General features: G+C 37.4%; 1 long non-coding RNA gene across 1 annotated transcript; it reads right to left on the bottom strand.

The window, feature by feature from the left end:
- Positions 1 to 1,459: 1,459 nt before the first annotated feature.
- Positions 1,460 to 14,392, bottom strand: LOC131809495 (uncharacterized). Its single transcript, XR_009345187.1, has 3 exons — positions 14,317 to 14,392; positions 10,919 to 10,972; positions 1,460 to 2,967 (listed from the first exon to the last, which is right to left on the bottom strand). It is a non-coding gene; the product is annotated as an uncharacterized LOC131809495 (long non-coding RNA).
- Between the last annotated feature and the right edge of the window lie 381 nt (positions 14,393 to 14,773).

The following is a 14,773-nucleotide window of genomic DNA, read 5'->3' as shown; positions in this document are numbered from 1 at the left end:
ACTAGAAGATAGGCTCAGAGTGGGAACCTCTTCACCAGTATTTTATGTGAACTGGGGCATTACGTCTCTAGTATTTTCAGCCTTCACATTTTTAATTTTTGTCAGGCAGTACTGTAACAAGATCCCCTAAGTCAATGTGCTACCAGAGGGGGGAAAAAACGAAATAAAGAAAGCATCCATATAAAATAAACAAGTTAGAAAGGCTCATTTTTCATTTGTTAACTAGCCTCCACACGGCTGTTGACTGTGACAACAAATGATTTAATGAGTCCAATTTAAAATAGTCTTGTCTGTATAAGATAGATGTCTTGGAAAATACTTCTTAAAATCTCACAGCTACAGCAAAGGCTGCTTCGGTATACCCCGAGAAAAATCTGCACTGCAGTCCCACATTTTTTCTCTAAATTTCTTGATAGGCCGGATACCAAGCTAGTAACAGCGAGAAGCGGCATTATTCCTATTGTACCTGTGAACGTCTCCTAATAGTAACTGTTAACAAGATATTTCAGAAATACCGGCTTAAAAAACCGTAAAAATTTATCAGCTGTGTGGGAAAGTGATTAGTGAACAAGAGCCTTTCTGAACTATGTGTTTGTCTTCTCTTCAGTCACTTAAACGGCTCATTAGAGTGATGCTTTGTCAGAAAGGGACAGGGATAGGGAACGTGATGTGTATGCTGCAGGATGACAGGGGAAGGGGGCTCCGGTGCGGGGTGGGCACTCTCTAGGTGGCTGCATCTGATTTCAGAAACCATGCCCATGTATTAAGTTGAAGAGATGAAACCTTCCCAAATCCATTCCCGAAGTTCGCAAATACACATCTTCCTCAAGTACGTTTCTTAGATTTTAAGAGCAGAGCAGGTAAGACATGTTTTATCTGAATTCACACGATGCTTCCCTTCATGTAAAGAGCAATTGCATCTTTTTGATCATCCTCTGACAACAGATAAAACACATTATATAGCTTCTGAGAGGGTCAGGTAGATCCAATTTTGTTGAATGACCTGCCTCGGCTCCAAACTAAGTACCTTGTTTTGTTCTTGGAACATGAATAAGCCTAAATTTGATTAGTCTGAATGTGTATCTTTACTTTTTTGAATGTCTAGATGAGGTGATTATCCAGAATTAACCTTCAGAAATGAGATTGCCTGAAGTCACCTCCGTGATAATATTCCAATTTGCTAAAAATGTTTTAAGATTTCAGGAACAAGAGGCTTGAGCACCAGTGCTGAAGGATGTATACACTAAATAAAAGGCTGGAAGCCCAGAGAGCAGATGTGCTTCAAAGGCAGACTCGGGATAAAATTATTCAAGAAGTCAAAGAAATGAGAAAAAGCAATGTCAAAATATTTTCACATTAAAAAAGTAATTAACATATACTGCATAAATTAAAGAAATGTAGACAAACAGACCTAGCCATAATACAAATACCTTTCCAAGCCAAGTTTTAGTTTCGATAAATATAGTTTATGCAAGTAGGAAAATTTACACCACTTTTCAAAGCCATGCATGTGTCTTCTCTGACTTCTGTAGCAATCTCAAGGAAACCAGCAGAGGAGGGCGTGGGTGGAACAAATGCTACCAAAAAGATGGAGTACATTCCCAACGGTCTCGTCTGTACGGGCATTCACCTCACCACACTGAGCTTTTCTTGTGGTCCAAGTCTCAGGCCAGCCCTAGAGCAAGCTCTTCTTTGTATGGAGCTAGTAGAAAACAAATTTTAAAATGTCAAACGTTGCCTGCTATTTTCACACTCCACACTTGTCTCTTCGGTCTTGGATGATTTAAAAAAAAAAAAAAAAAGGAATTGAATTTACTGAAAAAAAAAATAAACGTTTTTGTTGGGCTAGCTGTAACACTCTCCTCCATCTAATGATATATATACGAGATGCACAATCCCTGAAACTTTTTTGGTCATGTTTGAAATGGAAATACAATCAGGGGTTTAACCTTGAATTATTTGCTTTTGTTTATTGTAATACAAATATGTCATTAATAACTGTTATTTTCTACATTTTAGTCTGACATCTTTGGTAGCTCCAAATGATATTATTTTGATCCTTACTTTGTTTCATTAGCATGCAACCTCTCTTTTAATCTCATTCTGCTGTTCTGTCTTCTTCTCTTTGATTTTTCATTTTATTTAATTATATTCTTCAGTTATTTTGTAGCATAAATCTCTTGTGAGGAATTGCTTTCTGTTCCTTGGTTTTTGTTTCTTCAAAGTTGGGTTTAGTCCTTTGCATTGTAAATTATCTTTAAAAACAAGTTGTTGTTGTTGTTTTTTCCCGGTTGCTTAGATAGCTGTGCTAAGCCATTTTTCCCCTATTTGTTCATCCTTGAGCCGTTTTATCCCAATTCTCTAATTTTATTTCTTTTCATTTCTGTATTATATCTTCCTTATTCCTTCTTTCAGTATCAGAAACAAGTTTTTTTTTCTCTTCCAAACTACCTATGTACTTTGAGGTGTTAACGATGTTTATGCTCTATGCCCAAGGTTACAGGTCTGTTACCTGAGGACCTGCAGGAAGGGTAAGGTGAAGAGATCAAAGTTGACATAAACTGATCTCCAGTCTCTTCTATAATCCAGGGTTTCTGCTCTGCTTGAATTTATTAAGTGCCCTATCCTGGAACTAAAATTCCTCTAACTGTGGAAAATGTGCTACCCCCAAGGGAGTAGTCTCAGACTTCAGTTTGGTCCTTAAAATCCGTATTGGGATTGCTTCTCTGTAATCTCCATTTGTTTTTTCATGAAACAATAGAATTCCTGATCATAAGGTGACTCACTGCTCATTAGAATAAAAACTACATATTTGTATCTCCCTTACTGTTGAGCATAGTCACCAATTTCTGGCTGATGGGATGGAAGTTAAGTGTGTAAAGGCTTTCAGGAACTTTCCACATAAGGCAGTATGCTTTTCTTCAGCCCTTTCTTGGGATGTGAATGTCATCTTCTTTTCCATGACATCTAAAAATAAATAGTGGGTCACAAAGGGAGAATGAGCCTCAGGTTGCCCAAAATACACAGCATCATAACCCAGCCCAAGGTCACCTCCTGGGATATTTATGTGAGCAAGAAATATATGCATATCTTAATTAGCTACTACTTTCAGTTTTCTGTCATTCGTAGCCCAGTTTGGACCTAAATAATACACCTCTTTCAGAGAAAATCAGCACTTGTTCATTTCTATGGTCTCATAGTGTCAACCAACTGGTTTGAGAGAGAAAACAGAAATACATGCTCCTGATTTTATTCTCTCTAGATTTGGAAGAATTAATGAGAATTCTCAGAACTCTGTTAAAATTCTCAAATGGCTTCTTGGTGATGGGGGCAATTCTGCTCCACTCCAGAATCGTGTTTCTTTCCATAGCTGCTGCCTTTCTGAAATGTTTGGTATTATGCTGTTTCCCTTTTATTGTTGGTAGTTGGTAGAGACTATATTTTTCAGCTGAGTTTCTTGTTTGTTTATTATATATGAGATTCTACAATAAAGCTCCATTCTACATTTTTTCCAAAGCTTAAAATTCCATTTCCCTAGCTTTTGGGGGACTTGTTTGCCTTCTGAACAGGCCTAGAGCTATTTAGTAGATAAACACATCTTATGAGGATGAGAATCAGGGCATAAGATCCCTATGATGGTTCACCACATATATCAACTTGACTTGGCCATGGGTGCCCAGATACTTGGTCAAACATTGTTTTGAGTGTGTCTGTGAGGGTGTTTTGGATGATATAAACAGTTGAATCTATAGACTGAACAAAGCAGATGATTGTTTTCCCTTGTGTGGGTGAGCCTCATCTAATCAGTTGAAGGTTGAATATAACCAAAGGCTAACCTTCTTTTGCATAGGAGGAAACTCCTCCTGAATGACTGTCTTCAAGCTGGAGTATCAATTTTTTTTCCTTCCTTCAGATTCAAATTGAAACACTGGCCCTTTCGGGACTTCAAATTAGCTGGCATTTGGACTGGAAGTACACCATCAACTTTCCAGAGTCATCAGTTTGCCAACTGCATATCTTGGAACTTCTCAGCCTTCACATTGCATGAACCAATTTCATACACACACACACACACACACACACACTATATATTTACATATTTACATATGTACATAAATATATGATATGTGTGTATATGTATATATATATATATATATATATACACCCTAGCACAGTCCCTGAATACTTCTCCCCACTTCCATTAAAAAAAGGAGAATTCCAATGAATGAGTGTGTATAATCTCTAGAGAATATCTGGCTATTGATAGATGTATCCTGGGATTTAGGAACAAAATTGATTATAGTATCTTACATAATGAGGTCACAGCTGAGCCAAGGCTCAGAGTCAGACATGACTGTCATGTGGAGTTAGAATCCTACACATTATTTGTATTCACTGATTTACATGGGGATTGATTCACAACATGGTGAGAATAATTCAGATTTATATACACAGACTTTTTTTTTTTATTGGATTGGGAGAGGGAGAAAGTAAGGTTGCCAGATGGCACAGAAATATGGCAAAGTCCCTGAGAAAGAATTCATACCAAGGGAAAAAGGAACCTAGAATGGCAATTTCACAACAGGGTTTGAAGATTAGATGACAGAAAAGACATAGTGAGATGGCATAAAATTTCACCCCAATCTGGCACCCTGGTAGCCATATGTACTCTGAGGAAATAAGGAATCATGAATGAGAAAAGTAAGTGGATCTCTCCCTAAATAGCTTAACATTTCAGGACCCAAACAACCCCCACTAACCTTGTTATTTTGTACTCATAGGAGACTGACAAATTTTATAGTGCCAAAAAGATTCAGAACATCAGAACTGGGATGAATCAGCAGAGGCCTTAGTGACAGTAGTAGAAGTGAAAATGAAATGGCATAATAGACACTTACACTAATTTACAAAATTATTTTTAAAAAATTCTTCTGGATTTCCAAAATGGTGGAATTTTGAGGTACCAAAACTCCTACATGAGCTTAGAAATGAAAATCCTGAGTATTGATAAAATTGACCTCATTCATACCTGTCAATTGGTAAGATTTTGGAGCCTGGGAGATAATGGGCTTCTTCCAGACCTCCACAGTTGTGTCCTAGACACAAAGCCTGTAAATAACATGTTTATTGTTTTAATCCAGACTGAACAACTTTTCTTTAGAGAAGAGTATGGGGGACTAAGATCCAAGAGGAATTTGGACTTCATGTCTCAGTCTAGTTGATTATACTCTTATAAGTAAAATTGTAATTAAAATGGAGCACATTTTCAGGATTCAGGGATTCCTGCCATGCCAAGCTATATCTCAAAACTTTCCGGAAACTGGTGGGCAAGTAGTAAAAGCTTTTGAGAAAACTCTTCTCTTTTGTTCCTCATCTGAGTCCACTGACTTTTTGCCTGCCATTGGCAATGATATCCTTGTTAATCTTGCTTTCTAACATTACAGTACACGATAATAGAAAATGAGGATGATTTGTTGGGTCCTGGATTTGTTTGAATTTATCAAATATAACAATAGCATTATATTCATTTCCTCCTTCAGTATTTAAGTCCAAAATTACTTAATTTGTTTCAATTTTTCTGGTTAACACTAGTCATTCAATGAGCATTTTTGGGTACTTATGTACTTAACAGTAGGCTAGCTTCTGGGAACTCCATGGTAAACTAGACAGACCCAGTCCCCATTCTTATGGAGCTTACAAATTGGTGAAAATACACATATGAACAGGACAAGAGACAACTACAATACACTGTGCTATAGCTGAATTATGTTATATTATATTATATTATATTATATTATATTATACAGAATGATATAGTACAGTTAGTTGAGAGCATAGGCCCTAAGGCCAAACTGCTTTTGTTTCAAACTTCAACTCTGCTATTTGCTTATTATCTTCTTAGTTTGCTGTATGAATAGATAAAATAAGCATAAAAACATTCATTAGGGGGCACCTGGGTGGCTCAGTGGGTTAAGCCGCTGCCTTCGGCTCAGGTCATGATCTCAGGGTCCTGGGATCGAGTCCCGCATCGGGCTTTCTGCTCAGCAGGGAGCCTGCTTCCCTCTTTCTCTCTGCCGGCCTCTCTGTCTACTGTGATCTCTGTCAAATAAACAAATAAAATCTTTAAAAAAAAAAAAAAAACATTCATTAGGTATTAAGTAATTCCTAGCCACCAACTCTGACTCTTTATTTTCTCTGATACTATCTGTTTTTATATTGCCATTATATATATGTTGTCTGTCCCATACACTGTTGCAACTATTATTATTGTTGTGGTTGTTGTTGTTTATAATGATGACCACTACCATCCAGAAATCTCTTCTGGCAGCACACATTAATTTTTTGTGGGATTTTCTTTGAGGCTTCTTTTTACAGTTCAGGGCAAGAGATTCTCTGAAAATGTTGCTCACAGGAAATCTATTGCCTGATAATCTGAAGAGGCAAAATGTTGCTGTTGATCTGTTCCTTCTAAAAGTTAGTCAATTGTAATCATTATCCATCCAGCCAGACACAGTCCCTTCTCTCCCTGTTCACCGACCAGGGGCCTGATATGTCCTCAGAGAGGTTCAGTAGTGGATTCTTTGCTCCTCTTTGTTAGTTCAGTGATAGTATTGCCAGAAGGGTAACTGTCATTAGTGTCCCATCAAACTTGAGGGGCATTTTCTGGTCTTTGAACTGTGCATCTATATAATCAACAAACTGAAATTACTTGGTGATGACTCACCAGAGCCATCCCTAACAATAATAAATTCTCTACATAACACGAAGATCTTGCGTTTTGTATTTTCTCAGTTTAAAATAAAATTAATGTTCTTTTTTCAACCTGTGCCAGCACATATCCCTGATGTGAAAAATCAACCAAGAAAAAAATGATCGTGTTGTCTCTCTCACTGTTTGGCAGTTTTAGTATTCCCAAACAGAAATCCTGGTGGGAAAAGAAACTGCCTTGCTGTATCTATAATTTATCAACATGGAAACGTTGTGGTTCTAATCATAAAATTTCAGAGGTCAGTCTTATCTCCACAACTGTGCTCTGAAGAATTTCTAATAGGAGGGGATGTGTTTCCTAAAAATAAACTTGTAATTACTGAAAGCTGATGAGGGGAGAAGGGATGCAGATATAGAACATTCTATGAAGATAAATGTATAATCTGTAGAATTGGGGAGAGTGATTACAGGACATGAGCAGAGGAAAGAGTAAAGAGGGAGGTAGCAGCCCCCAAATGTCTATGTAGGGGTAGCAAACAGATTAGAAGGGGGAAGCTGGAGGACTGGTCTTGAAGCTTCGGTCGTGTAACAGGGTCATGCCTTCACTTGAATGAATTTAATGGGGGGTAGTGTTGGAGATGCCTTGAGGAGGACTAGAGGAGAACTAAAACTCATAAATCCCTCTCTGAAATCAGTACTAGGGAGGAGTGGAGAAGGTTGTGAAAGTATGAACATGATCTACACCAGGATATGTTAAACACTGAATAGCAATGATGAAGCAGATGAGAAAGTCAACAGATAGAGCACACAGCCCTGGCTTGCACCAGATTACTCTGTCTTGCATGGCAGACTATTACCTCTAAAGTGACAAAATGTTAAATCTAATGAGGAGGATTGTCATTCCCTCCACTCTCTATCCTCATGCTTCGCTTATTCTTAAGCCACGCTCTTTAAGAACATTCATGTAAAAACAAGTTCAGTAAGGATTTCCTGTGCATATCTGCATGTCCCCATGTTACAAAAGCCCCATTCATGCAATACTCTCATTCTAGTACTTGGCTTATAGTGCTTGGTTAATATATTATACACCCATATTTTCCTCTCTAGATGGCAGTCTTTATAAAAGCCCATTTCTATCTCAGTATCATTAGTAATAATAACATTAGCAAATTTCAATTCATCACTTGTTTTCTGCCAGGCACTATGCATTTAACCTTCTTAACAACCTATGAAGCACTTATTCTTTCACTTATGCATTCAGCTCCATTTTTGGACCACCTAATTGGGTCAAGTACTGTGCCAGCCGCTAGAACTAGACTGGCAAACAACACACACTCTAGCCCACCTTGATGAAGCTTATTTTCTAGTAGAGGAAATCAGCTATAAACAAGCAAACAATGAGAAACCAAAAATGTTAAGAAGGTAATTATAACAAATCATGTATCCATTTTGAAACATAAGGTCAGAGAGAATGACTAGATGATGAGGGCAATGGGGAGCAGAGGGCTACTTTTGATAAGGTGGGCAGGATAGGCTTCTGGGAAGAGGTGAACTTGAATAAACATGGGAATGTAACTGTCATATGACAGTGCAAAGGATTCAAGTGGAAAGGTCCTTGGCTTGCTTGAAAAAGAGAAAACAGACCACTCTGAAGTAAGCCCATGAGAGATTAGAATGAGTTTGTGTGGGTAGAGAGGAGTCAGATAATGTAGGTTTGGGCTTTAGGCTATTTTTTAAAATTTGAATTTTATTCTGTCAATAAGAGAAAGCATTAGCATGTTTATCTCCATTTAATCAAGTGACAAATGAAGAAACTCAGGCTTAGTGATAGTAATTAACTCATTTAGGGTCACCCAACTAGTGAGCAATCGAATTGGGACGTGTACCCTGATCAGTCAGATGCCAGACATTAGTTCCTGATGTTAATTCCTGATAGAGTGCCGAGTACTCCGTATATTAACTGCCATCATCATCATTATCATCATCACCACCAACCAGAATCACCATTGGATCATTAGTTTACAGATGGGGAAGTAAAGGGCATTAGATTCTCAGGAAGGTCCTGGAAACCTTCACACATCTGTGAAAGAATAGGGTTTAGAAATGGAGTGCCATACAGATGAACATTGATCAGTTCATGTCAATTTCGCTCCACAAACATTTGCTGAACATCAATAGTCACACAGACCAAGTGAGTATGGTTGTGAAGATTCACTTAACTATACCTCATTCCACTCACATTTTTCCAGCTTACGGACAATATGGAGGCACTTTATCAAATATTTTCCTGAGTTCAAGACAAGATATGCGTACACGTTTCCCTAATCTATAGCTCTGTAGGCCATCTCCCGTGTGGATTTCAAGAGTCTGCAGAAGTTTTCACATATGAAATCATAATTATTTCTCATACCCAAGTATAGCCACAATACAAAGAACTCAGAAGATTATCTCAATTGCAAAATTATGTCCCATTTTGTTAATTTCATGGTAGTCCCTGTTTTTTCCTTCTCTCAGATATATGCCCCGGTTTCTAAAACTCTGAAGGAAACTTTTTTTAATAGCAATATAAGTTTTATAATTAACCATAGCCGTGTTATTTCTGCTTACATATTTTTTTTCAACCTGATTAAGAAAATTGCAATTTTCCAGACTTCTCTGGTATGAGCCTGGAGCAGTTCTTGTTTTTTTTGTTGTTTTTTTTTTCCTTTAAGTTTTGCCTGGAGGCTGAGAATCCACTAACCTGAAAGTAATGGTCACTGATAAGGAACAGAGCATTGGACAAAATGTAATATCTGGAATCACTGCATGTTCCCAAGTATCATTAGTTGACCCTTAAACAGAACAAATCTCCAGCGAACCATGGAGTGTGCCATGTCTGTGTCACATGGTTATGTAATCTAAGAATAATTTAAAGCATATCCATCCCTGAAAACAGATGTCTTATACACAGAAGTCATTCTTAGTTACAACTGTATTTATTCTGATTAGACATATTTCTGTTAAAAGGCAATATGAGAAATAACATGAATGCATATAATTCAATACCAAGGCAGTATGTATGTGAATGGGGGAAGTTAAAATTTAGCAAAGATTTAAAAAAAAAAAAACTTAGAAAGTATCTACCAAATATACACCGAATCAAAATTTCATTTGCAGTATTTTGTTTTTCTCATCAATGTGTTTCGAACACCTAGAACAGTACCTGGCACATAATTAGGGCTCAAGAAGTTGAACAACAAAAATGGTGACAGCCGCTCACAAAATGTGGGAGTTTTGAGAGGAGCACACACCGCTGAGGAAAATTTCCCAATGAATAACTTGGCAGGCATCAAAATCTTCCGCTTTCTCACTGTGTCAGAGGAGGCTGTCCTGAGAAAAGGTGGGCACCGTATCTGTGGAACCAGACGATGCACCTGAACAGTCAAGTCACTGTGTCGCAATCATTTTAGTTGTCACTTTGTTATTATGGTTGGCAGGAGTGGTTTGAAGACAGGTGGGGTGCTGCTTTCCTAGCAAAAGGGTTGCACAAAGCCTAATACAGGCTCTGGCCGAGAGGGCCCTTTGTCAGTTCAGGCAGCTATAACAAGACTCCACGTAGTGGATGTCTGGAGCAACACAAATATATTTGCCACAGTTCTGAGAAGCTAAGAAGTCCAAGACCAGGCTTCCAGTAGATCAAGTATCTTGTTTGCAAATGGTTTACAGATGGCTGCCTTCTCACGGTATCCTCCCATAGGGAAGAGCAGGTGGAGGAAGCAAGCTCTCTCCTGTCCCTTCTTGTAGGGCACCAATCCCATTGTTAGGGCTCTGCTTCATGACTGAATCACCTCCCAAAGGCCCCATCTCCAAATACCATCACACTGAGGATTCCAATCTCAACATATGAATATGAGGAAACACAAACATTCGGTCCATAGCTGGGCTAGTCATGGGCCCTCCTTATTACACTCCCAGAGCTGGGTGTTTTGGAGCAACTATATCCCTATTTCCAAAAGGTCCCAGCGAAGCTTCTAGACTACTGGCTGATAGCCAGTGCTTTCCCATGCCGAAGGGAATGTAGAGGAAAGGCTCTCCTTCCTCTGAGAATGAAGGTTTATTATCCCTGTGTAGCCATGCTGGTGCAGAAGGAGGGAATCCATATGAAGAAGATAGCTATGTTGCGAAGAACTCAAGAATCAATAGACTTAGAAATTTATAATTACGTACTTACCACCACTCCAGTTTCAGAGGCTTCATCAGAATAGGAGCAGTCAACGTCCTTCAGCTGTTTGAAATGAAGAATTCCATGAATATGGGATTTCTGCTTAAGGCCAAATCTTCCTCCAAATCTTTTCTCACTGCCCTCTTATCATGACATTCTCTTTGGTTCTTATTTCTCCTAGAGTTCTGCCTTCCTGAATTTTCGCTATATCCTGCATTCTGTTGTTCGTATTTATTATTTGTCTCTCACTTATTTAAATATATATTGAGCTCCTCAGAGTATTTTATCCTCACAACAACTGAGGGAAGAGATATATTACTATCCTCATTTGCAAAAGAAAAAGACAAAGCAGAATTGCTCAAGTTTGCATAGCCATTAAGCAGTATCACTATCTTAGATGGTATCTTATCTGTTAACAAACCCAGTCTGATTCCAGAGCCAAGGTTTTAGCACAGAGTATTGCTGCAAATCACCACCAGGAATACCTAAATTAGTGGCCTTGGTGTGATGCCTCTCCTCTCCCTCAGCTCCAGCAAAGAGGTCCTCACAGCGTAAACAACTTCCCCCTCTCCCTGTGCCTTTGGTGTCCTCGACACTGGTGGCATATAAACAAGGTCAGGGACAGGTTTGCTATGGTCTAAACTTAGACCTTCCACAAACTAATACAAAATTATAGATACCTTGTTAAGTATGAAAGTTAATATGTAATCTTATTCTAAATAAGAAATCACAACAAACTGAAAAATTTAAAAGACTGGCAAATACCACAAAGCCCATAATAATTAACACACATAATTGATCACCTGCATGACACATCTCATAGTAATGGATTTCATTTATATCTTCTGGCTGCACATTTTTTATCACTTCTTTGTATAATGAAAAATTTAGAGTATTCTCTAGAGAGAACAGAGAGATAATTCAGTATTTCTCCTAGCATGACTGATTGCATTGCTTTTAATGCTAGAAAAAATTTATTTCAGCTTCATACATGAAAAAGAAACTTTCGAAAATAGTCAATAAAAGTGGTCACATTATGTAAGTTTTTTGGATTACTGTAAAATTTGGAAGTATTCTAGCTAGTTTATTTTCAATATGAGCTGTAGGATCTCAAGTATTTCCACTTTCTTTTGAATCCACAGCTTGTTTTCCAGTTTCCTGTTGATGTAATAAAGTTTCATAAATGCTATTACTTTTCTGTTTGCCAGGATTTCATCTAAAACATCTTTCCCTATTGTGTTCACATGATTTATCCCTCTTCATTAATTGGATATCAAACAATCAAAGAACCTATTCAGTACTTTTCCTTGAACTTCGTCTCTTCCTCTTACTGAATGTTGGTGTCACCTGATGAATTTTTGTTACTATTGTTTGCGTCTCATTGTTGGAATAATTTTTATTAACGTCATCACTCAATTCCACTGCATCTGAGTCAGGTTCTATTACCTTGCATCTGTATTTTCTCTCAATTCTAAAAGAAAATGTAAAGATGACAAAATGATACTTTTTATATACTTCCATATCAGGAAGCTATACATTCCTACTTGTTTTATTGAAACATTCCAAAATATCTTCAGAAAAGCAGTCAAAATGGTGTAGTTAAATTCATCAGCTTTTTCAACAAACTTTATATATTCCAACTCGTAGAAAAAGAATACTTTAGATCCTTCAATGGTCATTATATCCTATCACACAAGGTTCAGGCAACTTTGCAGTGGAACAATCCTCTTGTTACTTTGAGATTTTTTTTTTTTTTTTTTTTTCATTTGACAGAGAGAGATCACAAGTAGGCAGAGAGGCAGACAGAGAGGGAGAGAGGAGGAAGCAGGCTCCCCATTGAGAAGAGAGCCCGATGTGGGGCTCGATCCCAGGACCCTGGGATCATGACCTGAGCTGAAGACAGAGGCTTTAACCACTGAGCCACCCAGGCGCCCCACTTTGAGATTTTTTAATGAAAATATAAGTTGCATATGCATTTATATATCCCATTGTTTAAAATACTCTATGAGATGAATCTGAAAAGAAAACATAGCTGTTGCAAAATACTAGAGTAGTCAACAGTTTCAGTTACTGTCACAGCAGATTTTTCTCTGACAAGATTAAAGAAATGAGCTGGCATGGCACATATTCTGCTTACTTATTAAAGTTTTCAAAGAGTGTTTGCAGCCCTTTGTCCCCACCTTTCATAACAGCTGCATTGTCATACAATTTATTGCTAATGTTTTTCAGCAGATAGTTACCATTTTCCAGAACTCATTTTATTTCATTTTTAATTTAAAGTTGCAATATCTAGGTGGCTTTTACTGGGCAAAAGAGTTTAAAAATATTCATCAGGGTTTTTTTTTTAATTATTGTTAAACTGCGAGGGCCTAATAATTACTAATTTAATCAGTGCTTTGAGTCATTTAGAAGCTTAAAAAATGAACTAATATTTGGTGTCTTTTTTTTTCAATTTTGTTTACCATTTCATTTTTTACACATTTTCCTATTACTAATAGGAATAATTACTATTCCTATTCCTATTACTAATAACGTTTTCCTTTTACTAATGTAAAACTGTTTCAGATATGCCTCACGTACTTTTCATTCATTTTTTTTTTGAGAGTTTTTAATTTTTTATTTTTTATAAACATATATTTTTATCCCCAGGGGTACAGGTCTGTGAATCACCAGGTTTACACACTTCACAGCACTCACCAAATCACATACCCTCCCCAATGTCCATAATCCCACCCCCTTCTTCCAAAACCCCTCCCCCCGGCAACCCTCAGTTTGTTTCGTGAGATTAAGAGTCACTTAACAAGATGGGATTGGGAGGGAGACAAACCATAAGTGACTCTTTTCATTCATCTTAACATTCCCCGACTGTTCATGAATCAAATTTAACAGTTTGAAGAAAACCAATCTTTATTGTGAACTCTGAATGGCAAAAGTCTATCCTAATTACTTTTGTTAAGCTCTTTAAAATAATACTGAATGTTCTTTCTTTCTTATCTGTTATTCAAGACATTAATGTAGAGGCATTTGTAATTGATTTACTTTTTGTAACTCAAATACGTAAATATAGATTTCTTGTGCTCTGTGGAGTCTTTGTGACTTTCAAGGGTTCTCATTATAAACATCTGCTCTGGAAACATGTCTGTTGTAATGACTGTCTTGTTAAAAATGGCTTAAACAAAACAATAGATACAACCTTTTAGTCTTGGAATAGACAAGCTGGGATCTACAATCGTTTGATCATTTTATCTTATTTTCAGAATATCTGAGTCACATTCTTTCTGTTTCATGCTCTATGTAATTGTAAAGTTATTGGAAACCATTGAAAAACAACAAAGTTTTTGTTAAACAGTATTAAAAGAAAATATTTCTCAGTGAAACAGACCATAATGAAAGATCACAAAACTTACTGAGTCTGAGTGACTTCAAAAATATAAAGCTTCTACCAAGATCTTCATGATCATAACACTCTCGGTTCTTTGCCAGATTTATGCCTATCTCCTAAGTCACCCTCTTCCTTTTCTGAGGTCACCAATGTAAGTCTCCACCCATTTTAACCATCTGTAAAAGGGAGACTCTTCCTTCTCCTATATAGAATCTGTAAAGGAGGAATCAAAGAGGAGGCTTTAGTCTATGGGTCTCCCAAACCCTGCAGCACTGTCCAAACTCCCTAAAAAACCAGGATCTTCCTTGTAATCTTACCACGAGGAGCAGGAGGAATGTCTGCTGGAACACAACTACACATATCCCAAGGAAAAGTATTCATTCTCAGCAATAGTACAGTCTGAATCCTTTAAGAGGTCTGCCTATCTTCCATTGAATTATGCAAATCACATCATTAGGTGGAACTGAGGGTATTCCTCTGAA

The sequence above is a fragment of the Mustela lutreola genome, chromosome 10 (genome assembly GCF_030435805.1).
Source record: "Mustela lutreola isolate mMusLut2 chromosome 10, mMusLut2.pri, whole genome shotgun sequence".
NCBI classification, from domain to species: domain Eukaryota; kingdom Metazoa; phylum Chordata; class Mammalia; order Carnivora; family Mustelidae; genus Mustela; species Mustela lutreola.
The sequence above is the reverse complement of the archived record's forward strand: the minus strand, read 5'-3'. Positions and strand labels throughout refer to the sequence as shown.